Source organism: Orcinus orca, chromosome 2, assembly GCF_937001465.1.
Source record: "Orcinus orca chromosome 2, mOrcOrc1.1, whole genome shotgun sequence".
Classification (NCBI taxonomy): domain Eukaryota; kingdom Metazoa; phylum Chordata; class Mammalia; order Artiodactyla; family Delphinidae; genus Orcinus; species Orcinus orca.
Window position 1 is genome coordinate 3,237,621 of NC_064560.1, and position 23,996 is coordinate 3,261,616.

The 23,996-nt window shown below is 50.9% G+C and overlaps 2 long non-coding RNA genes across 3 annotated transcripts in view; one reads left to right on the top strand and one right to left on the bottom strand.

Annotated features, from left to right (window-relative positions):
- Positions 1–23,996, top strand: part of LOC125963619 (uncharacterized) — a 687,634-nt gene that overhangs the window by 334,000 nt on the left and 329,638 nt on the right. The window lies entirely within an intron of this gene.
- LOC117196133 (uncharacterized) lies at positions 1,771–14,537 on the bottom strand. Of its 2 annotated transcripts, none has more exons than XR_007475796.1 (3): positions 14,426–14,537; positions 13,276–13,369; positions 1,771–11,355 (listed from the first exon to the last, which is right to left on the bottom strand). It is a non-coding gene; the product is annotated as an uncharacterized LOC117196133 (long non-coding RNA). The 2 variants fall into 2 exon arrangements; XR_004476209.2 differs by lacking the exon at positions 1,771–11,355 and adding an exon at positions 11,832–11,923.

A 23,996-nucleotide genomic window follows, 5' to 3' on the forward strand; every position in this document is an offset into this window, starting at 1 on the left:
ATCCTCCATCCTGCTCTGGGGTTGTGGACGAGCCAGCAGAAGCTCACCTTCGACCCTGAGGCTGAAAACCACACCCTCTGGACAGCTGAGCAGGCGTGGTGGAGAGCCAGGCTTAGGGAGGCCCGGAGCCATCACACTGCCCTGAAGCGCCTTCCTCCAGGCTTCGACATCAAAGGGAAAGAAACTTTGGTCTTGTTCAAGCTACTATTATTTGGAGTCTTCTGCGTGCAGCGAATAAGCCCTCCTTCGTTTAAGACACAGAAAAAGTAGACTTCTTCCTGGCCATGAGATTCTGCTGTGACGCCACACCCAGGACCACACGGGAACAGACCGGGTTCCACAGGAGGGAGAGCAGCCTGAAGCCCAGAGCCGCTCAGAGCCTCACGGAGGTGAGTCACTCACAGCAGGTGACGGGCGCACCAGGCCCGGACCTCTGGACTGGAACCCGGCCCTGCGCGGTGCTGAACTCAGCTCTGGCCGCAGGACCTCCATGGCAGAGAGGCCTGGCTGCAAGAGAGACAGCTCGGGATATGAGCAGCCTGTCCTCCTCCCAGGGCCGCACCGGGAGCCCTGGGGTCAAGTTTCTGGAGGAAAGGCAGTCCTGGGGTGAGTTTTAGCAAAACCTGAGTTTTCGCTCTTTCACGTCAAGCCCCTCGGCTGCCATTCTGGCCGTCGGTGTTAAGGCCTGGCCCCCTCTCCGGTGGAAGGAACTGCCTTGGGTGCTGGAGGGAAAAGTCTTGCTCCCTCCTTGCAGTGGCTTTTTGGGGTGCTCCCCATCGGCTCAGGTTTCTGGAGTGACAGTGAAAGAAGGGAGGGACACAAAGGCCCAGAATCCAGGACCGCACCTGCTTGTCTGTCTTCATCAAGCAATGCAACCTCATAATTCTAACTGCCAACTTTCCCTGACTTGGGTTTTGCATCACACTTTCAAATTCTCTGGAAAGAATCTGATTAACCGATGCCATGCGGTGCCCCAGGATCCCACATCCTACGTGGACTGTGGGCTGTTCTTCGAGAGCCTTCCAAGGGGAGAAGGCAAAACGTTAAATCCCACCACTGCAGGCAGCCCAGTGGAGTCGTAGGGGAAGCACTGTTCCCGTGGCTTCAGTGGACAAACACGATCATGGCCTCCTCATCTGTCACTTGGGTGGCAAAATCAGCTTCAGGCCGGCCACTGGAGCATAGAGTAAAAATTCGATCATCCGTATCCAGCCCATTTGACGTTTGTGACTTTTTAAACAGGGGCTATGCTGTTTACCCTTGCACCATCTCTCTTTCTCAAAACACAAACTGATAATATAAAGAAGATTGTGATAATATTAATCTTTTTTTTTTTTTTTTCGCGGTTCGTGGGCCTCTCACTGTTGTGGCTTCTCCCGTCGCGGAGCACAGGTTCCGGACGCGCAGGCTCAGCGGCCATGGCTCATGGGCCCAGCCGCTCTGCAGCATGTGGGATCTTCCCGGACCGGGGCACGAACCCGTGTCCCCTGCATCGGCAGGTGGACTCCCAACCACTGCGCCACCAGGGAAACCCTAATCTATTTTTTTTAACTGAAATCTTCAAGCTCTCATATGAATATCAGCAATTAATATGCTAATTACAAAGGGTGCTTCCCTAATCATAAAAGCAAGTCTAACAAGAATTCGTTAACCATTGCATCTTCTTTTAATTGCTTGCAAGTGACAAGACAGAACTTATTTTGAAATCTTTTTTTATTTAGTTTTATCACAAATTTGAGACCAGCTTCTCTTCCTCTCGTGCCTTCCAGGTTACTGGGATTAAGACGGTATCCCAGTCACATCACCCCTAGAAATTCCATTGGAAACTGGGTCTGAGTGCATTTGTGGGTGGGAAGGGAGGACCAGTCTGGACCTCATAACATCCCATTCTACAGGGAATGGCCATGCTGGGCTCCATCCATCAATACGGTCTTTCTATGTGTTCCCACTCTAGAATTTTAGGTAGGTCAGTTCACATGAGAAAGCCAGTACCAGGCAAACATGGTCCATCGCAACTCACCTGCTGAGGGCTCCGGGTTCCCCGGTAAAGCTGGAAGGAACCATCAGACTCCTTTAAGGACGCTCCATTTCTCAGCTACTGCTTATCAGCTGAACCCAGGCTGCATTCATTTTCTGCGCTGCATGACAAATTACCACAAACTTAATGGCTTAAGATAACATGGGCTTATTATCTCAGACTTTCCGTGCGCAGGAGTCTGGACTGAGTCCTCACCAGGAGGCTCCGCTGGGGAAGAATCTGCCCCCAGGCTCATTCAGTGTCTTGACAGGCTTCCTTTGCTCGGCTGTGCTGAGGGCCCAGCTCCGTGCTGGCTGTTGGCTGGGGGCACCCCCGGGTGCTAGAGGCTGCCCACGGTTCTTTGACATGCGAGCTTCTCCAACACGGCTGCATCTTTCATTAAGCTCACAAGGAGAGTCTCTAGCCCCTGTTTGCTAAGAGGGAGTCTTGTGTGATGTAACCTAATCATAGGAGCGATGTTTTGTTACCTTTATCATATTCTGTAGATAGAAGCACAGGTCCTGCTCACCCTCAGAGGGGGATCATACGAGCTCATGGACACCAGGAGGCAGGGGTCCCAGCAGCCACCCTGAAGTCTCTCCACCACACAGCCTTCGGCATTTTCCCCATCCCCTAAATCTGGGCTTGCCCTGTGACCTGCTTTGGCCAGTAGAAGGTGGCCGAGGTGACCAACTGTCAGTTGCCAGCCTAGGCCTTGGGAGGCCTTGTCCTCTCTTTCTCTCTGAAACTTTTTAGGCTAGCATGAAAGCAAGCCCAGGTTAGCCTGCTGGAAGGTGAGAGATGCATGGAGATTAGTCATCCTAGCACGTGCAAAGGCCCTGAGGCCCAAGGATGTTTGACATGTGTGAAGATCAGACAGGAGGCCAGATTGAGGGAACAGTGGTAAGAAATGAGGCTGGAGAAGCAGCTAGGAGCCTGAAAAGCCATGATGAGGACTTTGAGTTTTATTCTAAATGCATGATAGCAACAAATGAACAAATGAGTGAACAAACAAACACAGGAGTGAATGGTCAACCAGGGAGAAGGAAAGTGTGCACGGTTCCTAACAGATAAAACAAGCAGCCATTGCCATGGACAGCTTGTCTGGGATTTGAAACTCAAAGAAGAGCACATCCCATACTTCTCTGTGACAGGCTCAGCTCACAGTGAACGGAGCCCCGGGCACCACGTAACCTGATCTCTGTTGCTTTCTTTCCTGGCTCTGGATCCCCAGTGGGCATCGGATTAGCTCTGATATTGATTATTAACTTTATTATTATATGTGTTGTGTCCCCAGTAACAGATTTATAATTAGTTTTAGTGTTTGTCTTTTAAATATTATAGAAAATTAAAAATGGAGTTACAAACCAAAATTGCAATAATGATGAAGTTTATGTTTGCCCATATATTTACCTTTATTGGGGATCTCATATCACTTTGTGCTACTGTCTAAAGTCCTTTCATTTCAACTTGAAGGACTCTCTTCAGAATTTCTTGTAGAGCAGGTCTAGTGGCAATGAACTCCTTCAGCTTTTGTTTATCTGAGAATGTCTTAATTTCTCCCTCATTTTTGAAGAACAGTTTAGCCAGATATATAATTCTTGGTTGACAATTTTTTTTTTCTTTCAGCATTTTAAACAAATTATACTATTGCCTCTGACCTCCATGACTTCTAATGACAAATCAGCTAAAAATCTTGTTGAGGATCCCTTGTACGTGACAAGTTACTTTTCTCTTGCTGTGTTCAAGATTCTGTCTCTGGCTGTCGACAGTCTGATTATGTGTCTCAGTATGGATCTCTCTGGGTTCTTCCTACTTAGAGTTTATGGAGCTTCTTGAATTCATGTCTTTTTTCAAATTTGGGAAGTTTTCAACCACTAATTCTCCATATAATCATCTGCCTCTTTCTCTGTCTCTTCTTCTGAAACTCTCATAAGGCATAAGTTGTTGCATTTAATGGCATTCCACAAATCCCTTATGGTCCGTGCATTTTTATTCATTCTTTTTCCCTGCTTCTCAGACTCAATACTTTTATTTTTTTATTTATATATTTTTATAAATTTGTTTGTTTTTATTTTTGGCTGTGTTGGGTCTTCGTTGCTGTGCGCAGGCTTTCTCTAGTTGTGGCGAGTGGGGACTACTCTTCATTGCGGTGCGTGGGCTTTTCATTGTCGTGGCTTCTCTTGTTGCAGAGCACGGGCTCTAGGCACACAGGCTTCAGTAGTTGTGGCTCGTGGGCTCTAGGGCGCAGGCTCAGTAGTTGTGGCATATGGGCTTAGTTGCTCTGTGGCATGTGGGATCTTCCCGGGCCAGGGATTGAACCTGTGTCTCCTTCATTGGCAGGCAGATTCTTAACCACTGCGCCACCAGGTAAGCCTTCAGACTCAATACTTTTAATCATTCTATCTTCAAGTTCACTGATTGTTTTTTCTGTTTGTTCCAATTTGTTGCTGAACCCCTCTAGTGAATTTTTTATATAAATTATTGTACTTTTCAGCTCAAAAATTTTTGTTTGGTTCCTTTCTGTAATTTCTTTCTCTTTGTTAATATTCTCATTTTGTTCACATATGGATTTCCTAATTTCCTTTTGTTCTTTGCCCATGTTTTCCCTAGAGAGTTGGTTTAAAGGCTTTATCTAGTAATTCTGATGCCTGGGTTTCTTCAGGGACAGCTTCTGTCAATTAATTTTGTTCCTTTGAATGGGCCGTGTGTTCCTGACTCTTTTCATGCCTTGTGATTTCTTTTGTTTTTGTTGAAAACTGTGCATTTGACTACTATAATGTGGTAACTCTGGAAATCAGATTCTACTTCTTCCCCTTCCTCAGGGTTTGCTGGTTTTCTCTCCCCTTTCTCTTCCTTCCTTCCTTCCTTCTTCCCTCTCTTCCTATGGTTATTGTTGAAGGCTATAGTAGTACATTTATGATACTTTTCCAAAATATTTTTGCAAAGATTATATGCCTTATCACGTGTAATCACTGAAGTTTCTATTTCTTTTGCTTGTGTTCAGCTAGGATCTTGACAGAGATTTCCTGAAATGCCAGGAGCTCAAACAAACACACACACAAACAAAACCACCAAAGGAAGACTCCCAAATGAGAGAACAGCCACCTTTCCTAGTCTTTGCAGACTGGCTCTGTTCTAGGGACACTCCTTCACCACTTACCAAAGCTTCCTTTGAGCCTAAGGAACAGCCCAATGTAAATGCTTAAGCTCTTCTCAGGGTTTTTCCGAGCATGTACCTTCCCTGAATATGCACATGTGTTTCTAAATTCTCCTGGACACAAGGCTACTTTTAAATGTCCTAATTTCCAAAAGCATCTAACTTCAGCTTCTCCTCCTGACCTTAGATGGTCTACCGTATGTCTCCACCCAGATATCTTTCAGTTTGTAGTTGCCTTGTAGCTTTTACAAGCTATACCCGCCTGCATTTCAAGTTGTGTGGAACAGGGACTAGTGACTTGCATCATTCCTCCAGGTATACCCTTTCCGGCTTGAGGAAGAAAACTGGAAACAGGTCTGCCACCTTCTTAAGACCAAAATCACCATTGTGCTGGGAGGGGTGACGTGGGCTGGAGCTAGAGTGAGTAAAAATATCACATCATTTTCCCACCATTTTGAAAATGGATTTTTTTTGGAGGGCATTTGCTTGGTTGCTGTAAACATTTGACTGTTTTCTAGAGCTCCTACAAAGTTGTTTAAGACAGCTTCCATTTCTTTTTGCTGTTGTTTGGGTGTGTGTGTGTGTGTGTGTGTGTGTGTGTGTGTGTGTGTGTGTGTGTGTGTGTGTGTGTTTCTGTGGGGAAATGAGAACTTGGAACTTCCTGGTCTACAATTTGCTGATGTCACTCTCTGCTACGTGACTCTGGACACAGGTGCTGAGGACCTGAATCAGGCAGAACAGCTGTCCTACAAATGGAAAGGAAAAAGCTAAGCTCACCACTGAGTTCAACAAATATTTATTAAGCACTTACTGTCTGCAAGGCACAGTTGCAGGTGCTGGCATCTAGAGCAGCAGTTGAAAAGGACATGAGATACTTTTATTCATTTATTATTTTACATAACAAACACGTTGTGCTCCATCCATACACCAAGCACTGATGACACAGCAGTAAGTAATGTGAGCATCATCCTTGCTGCCACAGAGCTTGGGATTTAAGTAGACGTGAGTTCGTGCTAAACCATTAAAGAGTAGACGTTGGATGTATTACTGCCAAACTACTAGAGAAGAGAAAACTGGAAGGAAACTTGTCTTTAAACATTCAGGAAAGGGGTGCTAGAGGAAAAGCACAGCAGTGAGGAGATCTAGGCCACTGCAGTGCCACAAGATGCAGGGTATGATACTGGAGTACAAGGTGTTCGGGGGCTTCTCAGGGGCAAGTGTAACTTGGCAGAGTCTTAAAGGTGCACGTGAGGTAATCAGGCGAGAGGTAGCAAAGGTGTTCTAGGCAGATGAAAAAATACGTGCAAAGACAGAGAGTAAAGACAGTGTGTGGCATATTCGAATATAACTAAAAGAAGTCCATTTGGGTCAGCTCGTTGAGATTTTAAGTACTGAGAGCTGAGCCAGGAAAGGAGAGTAGAACCGAGGTCAGGCAGGATATTTTAAGCCACATGAAGCAGTTTAAAATTATCATAAGAGTGATGGGAGCCACTGAAGGGTTAATAAAGGAAGTGACATGAAGAGACGGGGATTCTAGAAAGCTGAACTTGGCTGTCCTGCAGATAATAAGCCAGAGGCCCGTTCGGGGCTGTTGCAGGAATATACTCAATAGATGGCGGTGATGTCGACTTGGGTCGTGACAGTGAGAACAGAAAAAAGGGACTGGGATGATTAGGAAATTAAAGACATATCTTGGAGATTGATTGGACTGAGAACAGAAGAAAAGGAAGAAGACGAAAATAAGTCCCAGGTTTCTGGCTTGAGCAACTGATGGATTGGGTGTTATTTACTGAAATCGTCTTAGGAGTTGTTGGTGTCCTGCCCGGATGACTCTACGGGCCAGCGAACCACCAGAAAATTGTCCTCAGCCATACGGGAGCCCGGGGCCACCTTACACAGGGAATCACACTCCCCACCCCACTCCAGAAACCTGCAGCTAGTGACCAGCTGACACGAGGGTGCAAAAGCCTGGCTCCTTTGCTTCAAGGTGGGATTGGTTCTGTGGTGCAGGCCACGCCCCAGGGCTACCCAAGAGATCAAGCTGCATCTGGGTCCACGTGAGACCCCCTCCACGCCTTGGTCCTTTCCCGCTCACCCTACTTCCCTTACACTCCCTTTCTCCTAAGAGTCCTCCCTCAGTAAATCACAGTAACCCAAATCCCTGTCTCAGACTCTGCTTGAAGGATGCTTACCCTAAGACCGTTGGTACCAAGAGTACACTCCAGAGGAAACTGTGATTCCGGAGTTGACCACTTGCCACCTAGCTGGCAATGAGGACCCTCGTCACTGGTGGTCGAGTGGGAGTACTGAAAGACCTTGGCCTGGTGTAGCAGAGTAATTGCTGAGACCTTCACTGGGGGGTGAGCTGAAAGGGAATACAGGTTGAAAGAGATGTAGTTTACTGCAATATCTCTGGCACATGGGAGGTACGGGGCAAAGAGTAATGAAAGGATGGTGGGGTTGGTGGCCATTGCTGACCATCAGCTGAGGCATTGAAAAGAGAAAAGGACAGGCGTGGGGGAAATCAATGACTGATCCAAAGCCTCTGTGAGAGACAGAGGCTTCCCTGGCACTGTTAAAAGACATCTCCTGGAGCCAGAAGGTAGACCAAGCTGAGAACCAAACTCAAGACCTTCAGAAAAGCGACTCTCTTCTATCCACGTCGGGGCCTGATACAGACTGGGAGGGACTGAGGGACTGAAATGGGGGAGTGGGTATTTCTGGGTGGATGCACTGGAGAGCCCTGAAGCCCCCAGATTCCCCTGAACCTCCTGAGTTTGCAGAAGCAGCCCCTCCACCTCCTTAAAGGAGAGCAGCCTTTCCTCGTACATTCTGCACCAGCCTCCAACGAGGCAAAAGCCGCCACAATGATGACTGCGCTCTGAGGGTCTCCCCTCTCCCCTTCTTGCTGGCCACCGGACCAATGACTAGGGTCAGGGTCAGGGTAACCCGTGTGAGGGCTCCGTCACTGGGCCTGAGAGGGGGGAAGCATTCTATACCAGAGGAGCCGCGGGACTGGGTGACCGTGCAAGGGCAGGAGCTGCAAGTGTGTGCCGGGGGCGCATCTGAAGAACACCGGCTCACGGAGGGAAGGGTCCGAGTCAGGGCACATTCATTAATACGGAACTATTCTCCCGGAACAAGCACTTCACATCATGGGCAAGGGCCTAGGGGCGGGAGGAGAGAGGGAAGTCCTGATGGCTCTTACAAGCTTGGAAAAAGCAATACCAGGATCACTGTGCTCAACCATGGAAGGAGGGGTCAAAAGGCTACAGACATGGATGCACTAGGACTAATCTACCGTGAGGCCAGACACACCAGCTGACCCTCCTTCAGAAGGGCCTGGGGGACAGGCATCCGCGCAGGTGTTGAGGAGAGAGCGCCGGGAGAGCACCACCATCATTAAGATGCTTCAGTCAGTGGTGACCCCTCTGTAGTTCGGGGCCGATGACAAGAGACGTGGTTTAGTCTGGGCTTTTTGGTGGTAATGAGGATGATACTGGACCCTAGAATATCAAAGGCCAGTGGCAGCACTTAACCATGAGAAACAGGATAAAATTATTGTAACAGGCAGCAAAGGCAGAACGCCAACCAAGGACCCTGACCTGCGGGGAGCTGTGGGCGTGACTAATAGAACACGGCGCTCCCAGAGGCAAGACAGATGGACAGGCAGCAAAGTCACTGCCTGGTACATATGTGTGAGCAAAAGAGGCCGAGAATAACAAGCACAAGGATGTCAGGAGACCCGGTGCAAAGTCACAGTCCTTTTCGCAGTTTCCAGATCTGAGCCCGTTTTCAGACCCACATCCATCAACTAAAGGAAAGGTTGGGTCACTCGTGATACCTCACTCTTTCCTCCAAAGGGACTTATGACCATTTACCCAGATACCCATACAGTGGGGAAAGGAGACTGCCCAGATCTTCTGAGGACTGTTGGATACAGGCTTTGAAATGATGGGGACCCAAAGTACCATTACGGCCCCTGTTAGACTAGAGTTGTATGATGATCTAGTAATAAAGGGCTCCGATCCATGTATGCCTCACTGTGGTCCACAAACCCACCTGTGGTCATTTTCCTGCTTCCCAAAGGCACAGTGGGAACGGATATTAGAAGTTGACAGAAATCTCACTGGTTCCTTGACCTATAGAGTAAACCCTAGGATAGTAAGAAAACTCAAGTACTAATAGGAGATGTATCTATTTATATCTATCTATCTATCTATTATATATCTATATCGAAAAGATTTATTATAAGGAACTGGCTTACCAATTTTGGGGGCTGAGAAGTCCCAAGACCTGCAGTCAACAGGCTGGAGTCGGGGGACTTCCCTGGCGGTCCAGTGGTTAAGACTTTGCCTTCCAGTGCAGGGGGCGCAGGTTCGATCCCTGGTTGGGGAGCTAAGATCCCACATGCCTCGTGGCCAAAAAACCAAAACATAAAACAGAAGCAACATTGTAGCAAATTCAATAAAGACTTTAAAAATGATCCACGTCAAAAAAACACCTTTAGGGCTTCCCTGGTGGCGCAGTGGTTGCGAATCTGCCTGCCGATGCAGGGGACACGGGTTCGAGCCCTGGTCTGGGAAGATCCCACATGCCGCGGAGCGGCTGGGACCGTGAGCCACAGCTACAGAGCCTGCGCATCTGGAGCCTGTGCTCCGCCACAAGAGAGGACCGCGCACCGCGATGAAGAGTGGCCCTCGCTCGCCGCAACTAGAGAAAGCCCTCATGAAATGAGGACCCAACGCAGCCAAAATAAATAAATAAATTTAAAAAAAAAAAAAACACCTTTAAACAACAAGAACAAAAACAAGCCGGAGTCCCAGGAGATCTCATGGCACAGCTCTGGTCTGAGTCTGAAGTTCTGACACCAGAAGAGCCAAGGGTGTGAGTTCCAACCCAACAGACTCAAGACGAGCCACTGTTTCAGTCCAAGTCCAAAAGCAGAAAAAGACCGATGTCCCCGCTCCACGGTCAGCGGGAGGACGCCCGTCACTCACGGAGGGGTAGCCCTTTTGCTCTCTTCAGGTCTTCCTTGGGTCGCATGAGGCCCCCCCATATTAGGAAGGGCCACCCGCTTTGTTCAGTGGATTCAAATGCTGATCTCATCCAGAAACACCCTCGCAGACACACCTGGAATCATGTTTGACCCAATATCTGGGCACCCTGTCAAGTTGACACATAAAGTTAACCATCGCAGTCACCCAGCTGGGACGTGGTGGATTCAGGGTCAGAACTCCACGTTCAGAGGGACATGAAGATCTCAAGCTACAGGGAAATATCTGAGCTAGAGAGAGAGGTTGGGGAGCTGTCAACATGGTGGTGGTCACTGAAGCCACATGAGGAAATGAGCCAACCAAGGAGAACATGGGGTTTGTCAAGAGCAGACGGCCTGGACCCAAACCTGGGGATTCGCAGCATCCAGGTGCTGGGCTGAGCCGAGGGCACCAGGGCAGGATGGCCGGAGGGGCTGAGGGCACTAGGGCAGGATGGCCGGAGAGGCCGAGGGCACTAGGGCAGGATGGCCGGAGGGGTAGAAGGAAATCAGGAGAGAAGCCAGGGGGAGGCATGCTGGGAGGAAGAGGGGCTGTGATGGGGTTAGACAGGACTCGGGTATGGCCAGGGCCACGGAGTGTCCTGGGGACAGAGGGAACTTGGCGGGGGCCATGCCAGGGAGGCGGACACTAGCTTGCAGTGACTGAGGAACCCAAGAGTGTAAGGCAGGCTTGCAGGCATGTACAGGGGGAAGCAGGAGAGGGCTAAGAGCTGGAGACAGGCACTGGGAAAGGTTCATCAGTTTGTCTTTCAGATGGAGAGACCTCAGCATTTTGAGTTAGTGGGGTGTGAGACCAGCCAGGTTACCAGTCACGCCGGGGAGGGAGCCTCCAAGAAATGGGATGAGCCCAGGCTTTGAGTCGAGTCCCGCTCTCCTGTTCACCCCTCGGGCAGATGATTTTGCGTCTCCAGGCCTCATTTCTATAACAGCCGATGTCAAAATCCTGTTGAGATGAAGTCACAGATGCATGTGAAGTCACTGGACCAACAATCACGGCGATTTCCAAACATGAAAGGCCAAAGCGACAGCTGAATGAAAGATACTCCCAAGCTTTTGGATCCCAAGAGTCTGGGAAATAGCGGCGTGGACGGCTGAATCAGGGAAAACCCGGCAGGAAGAGCTCTGGAGAAAAAAGAATGACAAGGTTGGTTTATGCAGGCTACCACTTGGGTCATGACAGGACGTCAAAAGTGGAAACACCTACAGATACGTGGAATTGGGGACCAGATGTGGGAGAGAATTCAGGGCTGGAGAGAGCGTGGTGGCTCCCCCAGGTGAGAGGCGAGAGGCGAGTCAACAGGGGCCTGTGTAATGCCTGACAGAGTCGCAGAGAACACCCACAGCTGCCCTGCATTTAGCCACGACTTTGTGTCAGGCCCTTTCCCTACAGTACCTTCAACCCTTGGGATTAATCTGCACTTTACAGTCGAGAAAATGGAGGCTCAGAGAGATCACCCAACAATAAATGATACAGCCCAGGATCACACAGTCACTCTGGCTCCCAAACCTGCATTCTATTCTTTCCACTATCTCACGCCGCCCCAGAGGATGGAGTCTCAGGGGAGAACTCTGTTTAGGAGACGAAGGACACAGCTCACCGGACAGAAGGACGGGGAGCGGGTGTGCTGTTATTACGGAGGCCAAGGAAGGATAGTTTCAAGATGGTGGAGGTGGGACACAGCGCCAGACACTGCAAAGGGAGGAGAGAGAGTGAGAAGAGGAAACCTACTCGACGTGGTGAGAGGAGGGTTCCTGGGGGCTGTGGACCATAGGAGGGGGCTCGTCGTTAAAAACAAAGGTGCTGCATAGGAAGGTGCTGGACCCCATCCTTCCCAGGTCCCCACAACGGTGCTGGTGGGGAGAGGAAAGAAGCGAGCTGTCAAGGCAAGAAAGCCGGGGGGGGGGGGGGAGGGGGGGGAGGGGGGGAGGAGAAGAGGACTGAGCAGGCGAAGAGGATGAAGACGCACCTCCACTGGCTGTGGGTGTGATGAGGCACTTGAATGAGGAGCTCGTGACCACGGTCTACATCTTCCCTTCCGCCGGTGTGTCTGCCCACCTTCCTCTCTGGCTCCCCTTCTCAGTGTCCCTTAGGGGGTCCGCTTTCTTCTGCCGTTCCCTACAGGCTACACCTACAGAAGGCCGTTCCACCGTGGGCACTGCAGGAGGCTAATTAGGGAAGTCAAATCCAAGGCCCTGTCCTCACGCAGCTCACAACTCCACTGGGGACACTAGCTCTCGAATGTGACAACCAGAGACCACACACCAAAGGGAGTACGTGTCTGGCCCAAGATTCCTCCCACTGCCCTGAATGCTTTCAACTTCTGGACAGTCGGGACCTGAGCTCCCGACGAACTGGGCCAGGTTCTGTGCGCGTCTGCATGCGGTGGCGGCAGCAGAAGCCACTGAGGGATGCTGACCGCCCAGACTGCGTGTGCAGCTGGAGAAGAAAAGGGGTACAGGACAGAACGCTAGGTAGCATCAGCCTGCAGGGACAGGCAGAAGAAAGTGGAGCCCCGATGGACACGAGAAGCAGCAGCCAGGGAGGAAGGAGGGAAGACACACCGGAGGAAGGGAAGATGCAGACCGTGGCCACGAGCTCCTCGTTCAAGTGCCTCATCGCACCCACAGCCAGTGGAGATGAGTCTTCATCCTCTTCGCCTGCTCAGTCCTCTTCTTAACAACAGTCTCACCCCGCTTGCCTTGGCGGCTCACTTATTTCCCCTCCCCTCCAGCAACAGATCCAGCCTGATTTCCTCTTTCCTGCCTCATTTTCTAAAATCCACAGGCCAGGGACTTCCCCGGTGGTCCAGTAGCTAAGACTCCACCTTCCAATGCAGGGGGCACGGGTTCGATCCCCAGCAAGGGAACTAAGATCCCACGTACCGCATGGTGTGGCCAAAAATTTTTTTTAAAAAGTTCAACAATTTAAAAAAGAATGAAATCCACATGCCAGGGAGTGTCATCCATGTGAGAAAAGCAAGGCTCTGGACTCTTCCCTCCCTCCCCCCACCCCTCCACTTCCGCCTTCCTGCTGCCTCTCACCTGCCGTAGGTCAGGAGAGGACGTGCAGAATTCCTGTGCTGGACCGGCCTCAGGCTGGGTGCTCCGCCAGAAAAGGCTTCCGCTGCCACGGTGCCTGAAATGCCAACATTATCACCAATTCCTTTGGTGAAGAGTTCCTGGTACCTGTCTTCAAATGTAAACATGCTTGGAAGGGTAACGAACAGCCTTTGTCTCTAACACTGCGGAGAAAATCATTAGAAGACCTCTTTGATGTGTCTTGGAGAATCAAATACCTCGGAAGCCTGGGGCAGGGGCACGGTTGGCACCAAGAGATGGTTTAGGGAGCAGAGAGGGAAGGTGGCAGGGCTGATGAAATCTTAACCCATTTTGCAATTTTGTCCTGGATTAACCTCGTCCCTTGGTTTGGGTTCGGGGGAAGGGGCAATCATTCATTTGTAACTGAGGCTGTAGGTGCTCCAGCCATACCCCCCGGGCCTTCCTCAGAATTTACCCGAAGACGTTTTCCAAATAACAGTGGGGAAAGTCAAACGATCTGGACAGTTAATGCCCTGCAGAAACGAATGGGGGTCAAGTCTGGGGTGTTCCGCATGGTCGCCCAGAGGGTCCCCGGCAGCATTGGACCCCATGGCCCCCAGCAGTTACCCGTTCATTACTGACCCTCAGAGCGCTTCCTGGTTGGCCCCTGGAAGGAACTATTCACACCCAAACTCTGTTTCAGGTCTTGCTTTGAGGGGGGAATACAGACTGTATAAGGAATTTTTCCCTGTTATTCCCAAGACCGATTGGGGCGGGGCGGGGGGCGAGAATAAAGTCCACCAGCTCTCAAAAAAAAAAAAAAAAAACCACACACTCACGACCCATAATTCAGAAATATGCATCAAAATTTTAAATGCCCATATGTTTTGACCCAGTAATCCTACTTCTAGAAGTTTACCTTAAGGAAACTAACTGACTGGGTGCAAAAATGTATGCAGAAGGACGTTTATCATCATGCAGAAGAGTAAAAATGGGGAAGCGATTTAAATTTCCAGCAACAGCAAATTGGCTAATAAGTTATGGGAATCCTATGTTGCCATTAGAAATAACTGCAGATTTTTCTATGTCTTTGGTAAGTTAAGTGAAAACGCAGGCGACAAAACATCATGGAATCTACTTTTGTCACTAGTACCTCGCTAGGTGACCGTGTGGGCGTATCTGGAGGATGACAGCAGAATGTTAACAGTGGTTGGTCATCTTTGGCTGGAAAGACGGGGATTGCGGCTCATGTTCATTTCTTTCTTTACACCTTTCTGAACTAAGAAAATGAATTATGCTTTTTTAATGATTGATACAACTTTTAAAACTGAAAAAAAATTTGTAAAGAGAAGCCCGTGGCCTCAGCCACGTAGAACTGAATTCCACAGCCAACCCCGCCTGCCCTCCCATCAGGAGCTACTGGTCTCATCGGCTAGGGGACTGGGGCAGACCCCCAGAAGGGAGGCATCCTCCTCAGCCGGCCGACGCTGGGCTGGGCGGCTCTAAGCCAGCCAGCCGACCCGGAGGCCGGGCGGTGGGGGGAGGGGGGCGTGCAGCGCGCATCACGTGTCCTGCGTGTGTGGCCCCAGCTGACTCGGAGGAAACGCGCGCAGCCCAGCATCCAGGCTCGGTCGCGCCCCGCCTCCCTGCAGACACAGCCCTGCCCCCGCCCGCCTAGAGCCCCAGCTGGCACTCAGCGGGTCCCTTTCCAATTTGCGGCACATTCAGGAGTTCGGTATTCCCACGGGAAGAGCTCGTTGCCATGGCGATGCGAGCCTCCCAACCCCAGGACCGCCCGGGAGGCCGAGTCCTCCCCCAGCACGGCCCGCCCCCGCCCGCTGGAGAGGGTCGCGGCGTGGGGGAGGGCGGCGTCAACGACGGACCCAGGTGAGAGGGAAGGGGAGGAAGGCCTGCTTGCGAGCCCCCTGGCCGCTCTGCCCTTTCCAGCCCCCTCGGGTCCAGGGACAGATGCCGCCTCTGGTTCTGGAGCGTCTGGGTGGGGATGTCGGACGCTCCGATTTCCTCCCAGCGTCTTCCAAGAACGCCAGGGCATCTGTAAAAGTTTCTGGAACGCAGCACTCAGGAAAGAAGCTTTAACCTCCGGCCCCCGCAGTCCAGACTGAAAAGTCGGGAGGGGTGAGGAGAGGGAGGAGGGGGAGGCGACCGGCCGGTCCCGCAAAGGCGGGGGGCAGGCAGGCGGGGCCTCCTGCGCGGCCCTAGAGGGGCCGGGGTCACGGACGAGGCCCGGCCGCGGGACGGCGTAGCCACGCCCGGCGGCTACGCGGGGAGGGAGGGGGCGGTCACGTGCGCCTGCTCACCGGGGCCCCGCCCCCGCCCAGGCCCCGCCCACCTCCCAACCTCCCCAGGGCTCCCGGATGCCTCCTCCCCGGGCAGCCGGGGGCTCTGGGCTCGCAGGGCTCTGGGCTCGCAGGCCTCAGCGCCGGGAGGAGCTGTGTCTCCTGTTACTCACCGCAGGTGGCTGCCCCGGGGAAAGCTCCGAGTGCATCACCGACTGGCCTGGAAAGCCTTTCATCTCTGCTGTATCAGCAGCAGCAGCTCTTTGATGAATTGTGTCTCGTGGCTTTGGAGCCTCCGGCCATACCATGCTGTAAACCCCTGGGTGCCTGCTGGCTCCGATCTGGCTGCCCTCCTCCTGCTGCCTCAAGACTCAGGGACTTGCAGTCGCAATAATCCTTGGTTTTTCCAAGAGTTTCTTTCCCCTCCAGCCTCTCCGTGCACCCGCCCACTCCTACACCTGCCGTTTTCCTTCAACTACACCCTGCCCCGCTTCAGGTCCACAGACACACAGGCCTCGTGCCTTCCCATCCATCACCAGTCCAGTGAGAAGTCAGCTCACCCGAGAGGTAAGAGCACAGACGCCCCCGGCCAGCTGTCCACGCGGCCCAGGAGAGAGAGGCCACACCCAGCAGCAGGCCCCTGTGCAAAGAGCTCTTTTGCCAACCCCAGGCATCGTATTTCCAGAGTGAGCCACATGTAGAAAGGATTAGCTGTTTCACCCAGCAAGCCCACATCTGTAGTTACATTCTAACAGGGATACACCTACCCTGGTTATTAATCCTCCTGCTTTAGGATATAAGCGGATCACCAGCTGGGGTCAGGAAAAAAACCCTGCCCCAACCCATCCTCACCTGCCCCGTCTCCTGTGGTGCAGTGTTGCACTTCTGTCCGCAAACCAAGTTCACGGCCACCAACGGAGGCACCTCTGAGACAGGACAGCTCCAGTCTGTTCTGGAGAAGACATCCACTCAGTCACGTGAGTACGTGTGAAGAATCTACTTCGGGCAAGATGTCAGTCCCCACTGTGGCAGAAACAAAGTTGATTCCTGCACGGCCCTTGTCACTTCTATGCCAAGAAACGCTGAAGTGGGAGGCCACAAACTGTACGTGGTTTCTGGGACTTCTTGCCCTGAGGCGCCCGGGGTGTATCAGGTGGCCTCGGGGAAACCAGCTGGGGTTTGGGTGGTATTTCCAAGCCTGCTGCCAACAAGGAAGGGAGCTGTTTCCTCTGGCCTCCGCTGATGGGGCCTCTCCCTCCCGTGAGCAGCCGGAGAGGCCAGGGCAGCTGTGTTTCCTTCTCTGATTCATTCTCTTCTGACCTCATAACTGCAGGCACTGGACACTTCCAGAAGTCTCCATTTCCCTGGGTGGGACCCACAGGAGTGATGCAGGTTGAGAACCAGGACTTACTCTTTCCAGATCAGCAGGCCTGGAAGCCACGGCGAAGTGACATCCCCAGGAGGCCATAATCCCCAGTCACTCAGGCCTGGCCAGGGGTGGGCTGACCACGCGATCCAGCATCCGAATCGGGACCTGTCCGTAATGAGAAGAGGCACCGTGGATAATTACATGGGGCTTTCCTGAGCAAACCAGGATGCGTTCACCTAACCTGAGGGGTCGTCTCTGCTGGGAAGGGCCATGACCAGGACACCACGGAGACTCGACAGTGTCGGCCCCTCCCTGATGATGTCCCCGTGCCCCCTTCTGTGGACAGGTCTCCACCTACCCCAGCCCTTGCCCCCTCCTCTTCTCCTCTGCCCCCTGTCCAGCCCTTGCCCCCTCCTCTGCTCCTCTGCCCCCTGTACCTGAAGCACCTGCATTTCCACTCTCCAGCGTTGGATCAGCCCAACCATCTGTTTTTATTGGTACTGGCTCCAGGATGCTGGGAGATTAAATAGAGATTGTGATCAGTCATGTTCGTTGAGTGAGTAAATCTGGGTTGACCCCATTGCACAGTTAGGCTTTCTACCCTCGACTGCTTCTCCACATCGCTCTGTTGTCCTGCTGGCTTTCTCATTTCTCACGGTAGTGTTCCAAACCTTCTCTAGCCCGAATCCCCATCCACCCCCGATTCTTGCCAGGTGCCCCAACTTCCCTGAGAACAAAAAACAAAAACAAAACAAACTTGAGATGCGAACCTGTCAGACTTTCTAAGCTCCCCTCCACCTCTGAACTACACGGATCGACAGATGCCCCTCTTCAGGGAAGACTGCCCCTCCTTCCCCCCATCTGCGTGGTCTCCACAGGGGCACGTGCTCACGTCCGGCCACCTCTGCACAGCCTCGCACAACCTATTGACCCCTGTTGGACTCCTACAGACTCAGCATGGACCAGTGAGAAACTTTCCCTAGAATTCTGGGTTTGGGGCCAAGAGGGTCAGTCTAGTGCCTCTCCTGTGGCTGCAGCCTCAGCCTTGTTTCCCACGAAGACTGAAGAAGCCGAGGACCTGCAGGGGCCAAGAGAAGAATGAGGAGGATTCGGAGGGGGCCTGAGAGCCAAGTAGGGAGAGTCTGGAACATTCTGGAAGCTCCTGAGGCCCAGCCATGCTTCTGTTGTTGTTTTGTTTTTGTTTTTTAACTTAACTGATTTAAGTTGGTTTCTCTTAAACAGACTCACAGACTTAGAAAACTTATGGTCACCAAAGGAGAAAGCTGGGGGTGGGGGCAGGATAAATTAGGAGGTTGGGATTAACATATACACACGACTGTATATAAAATAGATAATCAACAAGGACCTACTGTATAGCACAGGGAACTCTACTCAATATTCTGTAATAACCTATAATGGAAAAGACTCTGAAAAAGAATAGGTGTATGTATGTATAACTGAATCACTTTGCTGTACACCTGAAACTAACAACATTGTACATCAACCCCAATATAAAATTTTTTAAATAAAAATAAAGAATAAATCGGTTTCTCTCACTTATAATCAAAGGCCTCTTATATAACGCAAGCTGTTTCTCTCACTTATAATCAAAGGCCCCTTATATAACGCAAGCTGCTTTTCCCTCCTGTCTCTGGCTGATTTCCTCCTCAGTTCAGTCCCCACGCTGGCCATGCTTGTTTTATCACTCGCATCACTTCTCTTGAACCTTCAGTAGTGTTAGTTACAAATATGCTCATCTCCCCATCCCAAAACTAAATAAATAAGCAAAGGATCCAGAAGCTTCTGTCCCTGTCCCCTCTGCTCTCGCCAATTCCATTTTCTCACCTCCCACTTTGAACCCAATCTACTGCGTGCTCTGGCTCCCCGCCCCCTTCCCTCTTTCCCGATGAGCATTGCAAGCCACGCCCACTTGCTAGCCTCGTGCTGCTTGTCTGCAGACCTGGCATCAGCAACCACCTCGTCTTGAAACTCACACTTCTCTTGAGGCTTTTCCTCCTGGTTCTTGTTGCTCTTAACACAGAGAAGCTTGACCTGCAGAAGTGGTACCAGGATCTAAAGGTACTAGGGATCTAAAGCTCTCGACTTTTTCAACCTTCCTCTCATCCCATAAACATGCAACTGCCCTGTGCCCGCTCTTCCGGTGCCCCACAGAATGAGGCTGACTCATCTCAGGAAACAGCTGGAGTTGAGGTGGTAATGGGCGGGTCATTTTGCTCTTGTGATAACACTCTCAAATGTGGATTACAGTGGAAGGGGATGGGGGGCAGGAATGGGGTGGAAGAGGGGGCTAAAGATGTACTACTGAGGTTCTAAACATTTTTATGACATTTAAGGTTTTATTTTCCCTTTCATGTTAATCTGTGCTTGATGGTGTGTTTCAATTTACCACCCCATGGGCACCAAGTAGTCGCCAACCTTTAGTGCCATAGTTCATAAGTGAAATGTATGCTCAGTGTTTCAGAAAATTTCTGCTTCTAAAGGGAGTCCCTTTCTCCCTCACATTGGAAAGGACTGACTCAAGGGATAAGCATCTTTGAAATGTGAGAGCTGTCTCTGTTCCTAGCGGCACTAGATGGAAAAGACCTCAGTCCTGCCCTCAAAGATTCATAGGTTCATTAGAAAAACACCACAAGCACACTTGAAAAGTTAATTATAAGCATAAAGCAAGAATGTGAGACGTGGCACACGTGGTGTGTTATAGGGTGACGCAGACAACGCTTTTTCCACGGGAGATCAGAGGCGGGAGAGCCTTCCCGGTGTGGGAATAACCAGCCGAGGCTTCCTCGGTTGGTGGCGCTACTGGTCTGGGAGGTGAGTGGGGGCCTTAGATGAAAAGTAAGAACAATGGAGGAAAAGAAAGAGAGAGGGATGCTTGGTGCAAAGAAGTCCAAGAGCCTGCAAGGTCCTGAGCTTGGGGTCAAGATCAGGCTGGACTGAATGGAGGGTTCTCACGGGGACACAACAGACAACGCTTGCTTACCTTCCATCAAACTGAGCACATACCCAGGCCATCAACACGGCCAGGACGCCCACCATTTTTGTTCAAGAATTTCTTATTTGATATTTTACAAACAGCATCAAGAAGACATTATGGAAAAAATCGGAACGGAGTTGGTCTTCCTTATGCTTGTGTTATGGTTTTTAACAGTGTTGTATATTCGCCTTCTTTGGAGGGTAGAGGTGGCACTACCAGCGGCTAGGTCCTCCAAAGGTCTAACGCAGCCTTTCAGGAGAAAGTTAAGTTGAGGCCATGTTTTGGGCGACTTGAATTCCAAGTGCGGCAGCTACACACTGCATGTCTTGATGTGCAGACGGTCCAAAAGGGCAATGACTGCCTCAGATTCTCTGGGCTCTGAGTTACTCACCAAGATTAATTCAGGGTTTCAGATCCTTTGTTGCACGGTGCACGTTTCCAGGGCTACACACGTGAGAGGTTTCTTCATGGCAGTGATTATACCTCTTTGTTTCGTTGCCATTGTTGATTGGCATTGGCTGGAAGACAGAATGTCCCCTCGAATGCAAAGCCTTTCTTGCAGAATATTCCCTAAAACAACCGAGGAGGTTTATTGCTTTGATTAACTTGACAGTCTGGAGACAACGGTTATCCAACTTTCTCACCCTTCTGGGTTAGTCGGACACTACCTTGCTGTTGTCACCTGTGCCCACCCTGTGCTTGGGACACTGGAGGTCTGGGCATAGGATGCCGTGAGTCACAGATATTGTGAAATGAGTGACTGAATGAATAAATGAACAATTAAGGAGGATTCATGCTAAGAGAAGGTATCCCAAACGTGGCCCTGAGAGGGAGGCTGGGATAGATGATTGCTAGGTCTCTTCCAAGTGCAAGAACTCTCCTTAGATTTGGGAGGGGCTGAGGGAGGACGTTCAATTCTCTAATAGGTCTCAAGAGAGGTCCGCTCTGAGTCCCTTCCCTAGAGCTCTCTTGGAAAGATCCCATCACCACTGTCAGTAGTCTATTTCAGTTTCTTCGAGTCTCAGGGAAGAAAGTTCTTTCTAGCGGCCAACTCAGCTCCCTCAAACTGCAGTTGAACTGATTCCATCTGTCTGGTTCTTCAGTGAAAACAGCTCTTCTTAGGGTCAGGGGTGAAACGACTGCTAAGGCCAGTCTAGGATTAAAGTCTTGGTGGGGAGGAGAAGAGAGGCCTTTACAGAGACGCCGGTCAAGGTGATGAGGCCCTGCAGGCGGCAGGGAGGAGCTCCGGGGATTCGCTCAGGAAGTAATTACAGCAACAGCGCAGATGTCCAGGATGCGCCCCTGCCCGGGCACGGCCCTGAATGGAGGTGGATGGCTTCAGTTACGCGGGCATGTTGATGGGTGGGCCCTGCACACGCTCTGGGGAAGACGGGAGGAAACGAGCTCCAGATCAGTCACTCCGACCGTCACTGGATGGAGGACATTTAGCACCTGTGGGACCAGAGGGACAACAGGTCCACAGAAGCAGAGAGGGAAACGGAAAGTCACTGGGCCAGGATTGGGAAAAAAGGGACAAACGAAGCACTGAGACCCATCCTTTTCAGGCTGATTTGCACAAAGGTAGTGACAATGAAGTCACCTAGGTGGGAGTGGACAGTGGGGTTCAGGCCTGGGAATTCCCCGGCCTTAAAGGGAGCCCCAGGCCAGAGACGGCGGGTCTCACAGGCAAAAAGGAGGGGGATGCCATAAACTCAGGTGAGGCAAGGAGATGAGAAGTAGTGAAAGCAGCCTCCTGAAGGCTTCTGGAGGGGGACAGAGCAGGGTGCCACTCCCAGCCTGTCCCAGAAGTTCAACAATCCTCACCACGAGCAGAAACTCCATCCCTCGCTGCCCCTGGGCTGCTGTGTGGGGTGGAGGGCGGTGGATGGGTGTGTGCGCGTGCGCGCATTTAAATACGGAGAATTCTTTTTCCTTGAGAAATGTTTGTGTGTCTCCAGCATTTAACATAATTTCATAAATGTTTGTTAAATGAATACAGCTAACATTCATTGCACTTCTACTGCTTCTCAGGGTTTTACAGGAATGATTTCATTTAATCCACCTAATCATCCTATGACTTTTTAAAATCCCTCTTTCATGGATGAAAAGAAAAAAAACACTGAGGCTCAAATAAATGAAGTAACGTGTTCAGCTACTAGGGGACATATGTGTGGAGTGGAAGGAAAGAAGGGCCAGAGAGAAGAAAGGAACAAGAGAGGGCGGGAGGAAGATCTTAGAAACGGGCTGTCAGAAGGCTCAGAGAATTTCTTTTGAAAATCGCTTTGACTCAGCAAAACTGTGACCAGCACACAGATCCCCTTTCAGTCCTCTTTACCGCCAGTGTTGAGTCCTGTGAAGAGCTGTGAAAATGAGCCCAGCCCCACGTGGGACTGAAAGGGAATAAACGACAGGGCAGGATTTTAAATGAATGTCAATACGCGCGAGCACCCCGAGCGCTTTGGGCTGCGGACAGTGGGATGGACAGACGCTGGGGTGCTTGTTGTTCAGGCTGCTGACCGTCGAGAAATGATCCTGTGAGCCTCGTACCAACCGGTTTTATTGGGGATAACAGCCATCAAAACCTTCGAGGGACTGAAGAGGAACATGAATGGGAAAATAAAGGTTAGATGACCTCACAGAAGGGCACACTCAATGTCCTGCCTCGGGTGCAGGGAAGCAGGACACAGTTTTGGCTGTGAGCTCCCCAGCAGCTTAAGCAAGGAGTGAAAGCATCAGGTAACAGGAGCTGTGGTGTTCACAGGGCAAAAGCGAACCCCCGGTTTAGAGGAAGCACGGCGCGTTCTCTTTGCTGAAACCTCAGATATTTTTGCCTTGCAAACATCCTCAACAGCGTCCCGCGACGTCACAGTCTGTAGAGTTCCTGTTTATGTCGCCGGACTCCATGCCGGTCGGTTCAGAGACGCCGCAGCATCCTCCGAGGGCAGCAACCCAAAGGCATCACGAGACGCCACTGGTCAGAAAGGGCCTTTGTTGCCGCGACCGTTCCTACTGCTTCCTCGGAGCCCACAGCGAGAGGAGCTGCTGTAGGCTTCAAGAAGGAACGAAACTGAGTTATTTGTACTGAGGGGGATGGACCTAGAGACTGTCATACAGAGTGAAGTAAGTCAGAAAGAGAAAAACAAATACCGTATGCTAACACATATATATGGAATCTAAAAAAAAAAAAAAAAAGGTCATGAAGAACTTAGGGGCAAGATGGGAATAAAGATGCAGACCTGCTAGAGAACGGACTTGAGGAGACAGGGAGGGGGAAGGGTAAGCTAGGACGAAGTGAGAGAGTGGCATGGACATATATACACTACCAAATGTAAAATAGATAGCTAGTGGGAAGCAGCCGCACAGCACAGGGAGATCAGCTCGGTGCTTTGTGACCACCTAGAGGGGTGGGATAGGGAGGGTGGGAGGGTGGGAGATGCGAGAGGGAGAGGATATGATATGGGGGATAGATGTATACATATAGCTGATTCACTCTGTTATAAAGCAGAAACTAACACACCATTGTAAAACAATTATACTCCAATAAAGATGTTTAAAAAAAAACAAAAAACGCCACCCAGGGAGTCCCACCAGAGGTCTCGTTCCCAATGGCCTGAGGCAGCCGGCCCTGCCCAGGAACAGGAAGGATCCAGTCACCTGGAGACAGCCCTGAACAGACCCAGGCAGAAAATGGCAAAGTGCTTCAGAGGTTCTAGAAGGTGCAGATCAAAAGAAAGCAGCCTCCTCGAAGGGCCGTCTCCCACAGCTCCTTTCTGGACGGCATGGGGGCAGAAGTGCAATGCCTCAGCAACCGGTCCACGGTCGCATCATGGCCCATTGTTCACGGCTGCTGGCTGGGATCCTACAGGTGTTAAGGTCAGATTTTGACTTTGGTTCAATTCAGATGGGCTGGACCTTTTGTACGTGCCCAGGATTTCTGAGTGAACGACACGGAGCAGCTCAGTTCATCCGCACTGACAGCCCCGAGGTGGGCGATTTTATTATTCACATTTTCACATTAGGAAATTGAGGCTCCAAGAGGGAGAGGCCCGAGAAACATATCTTT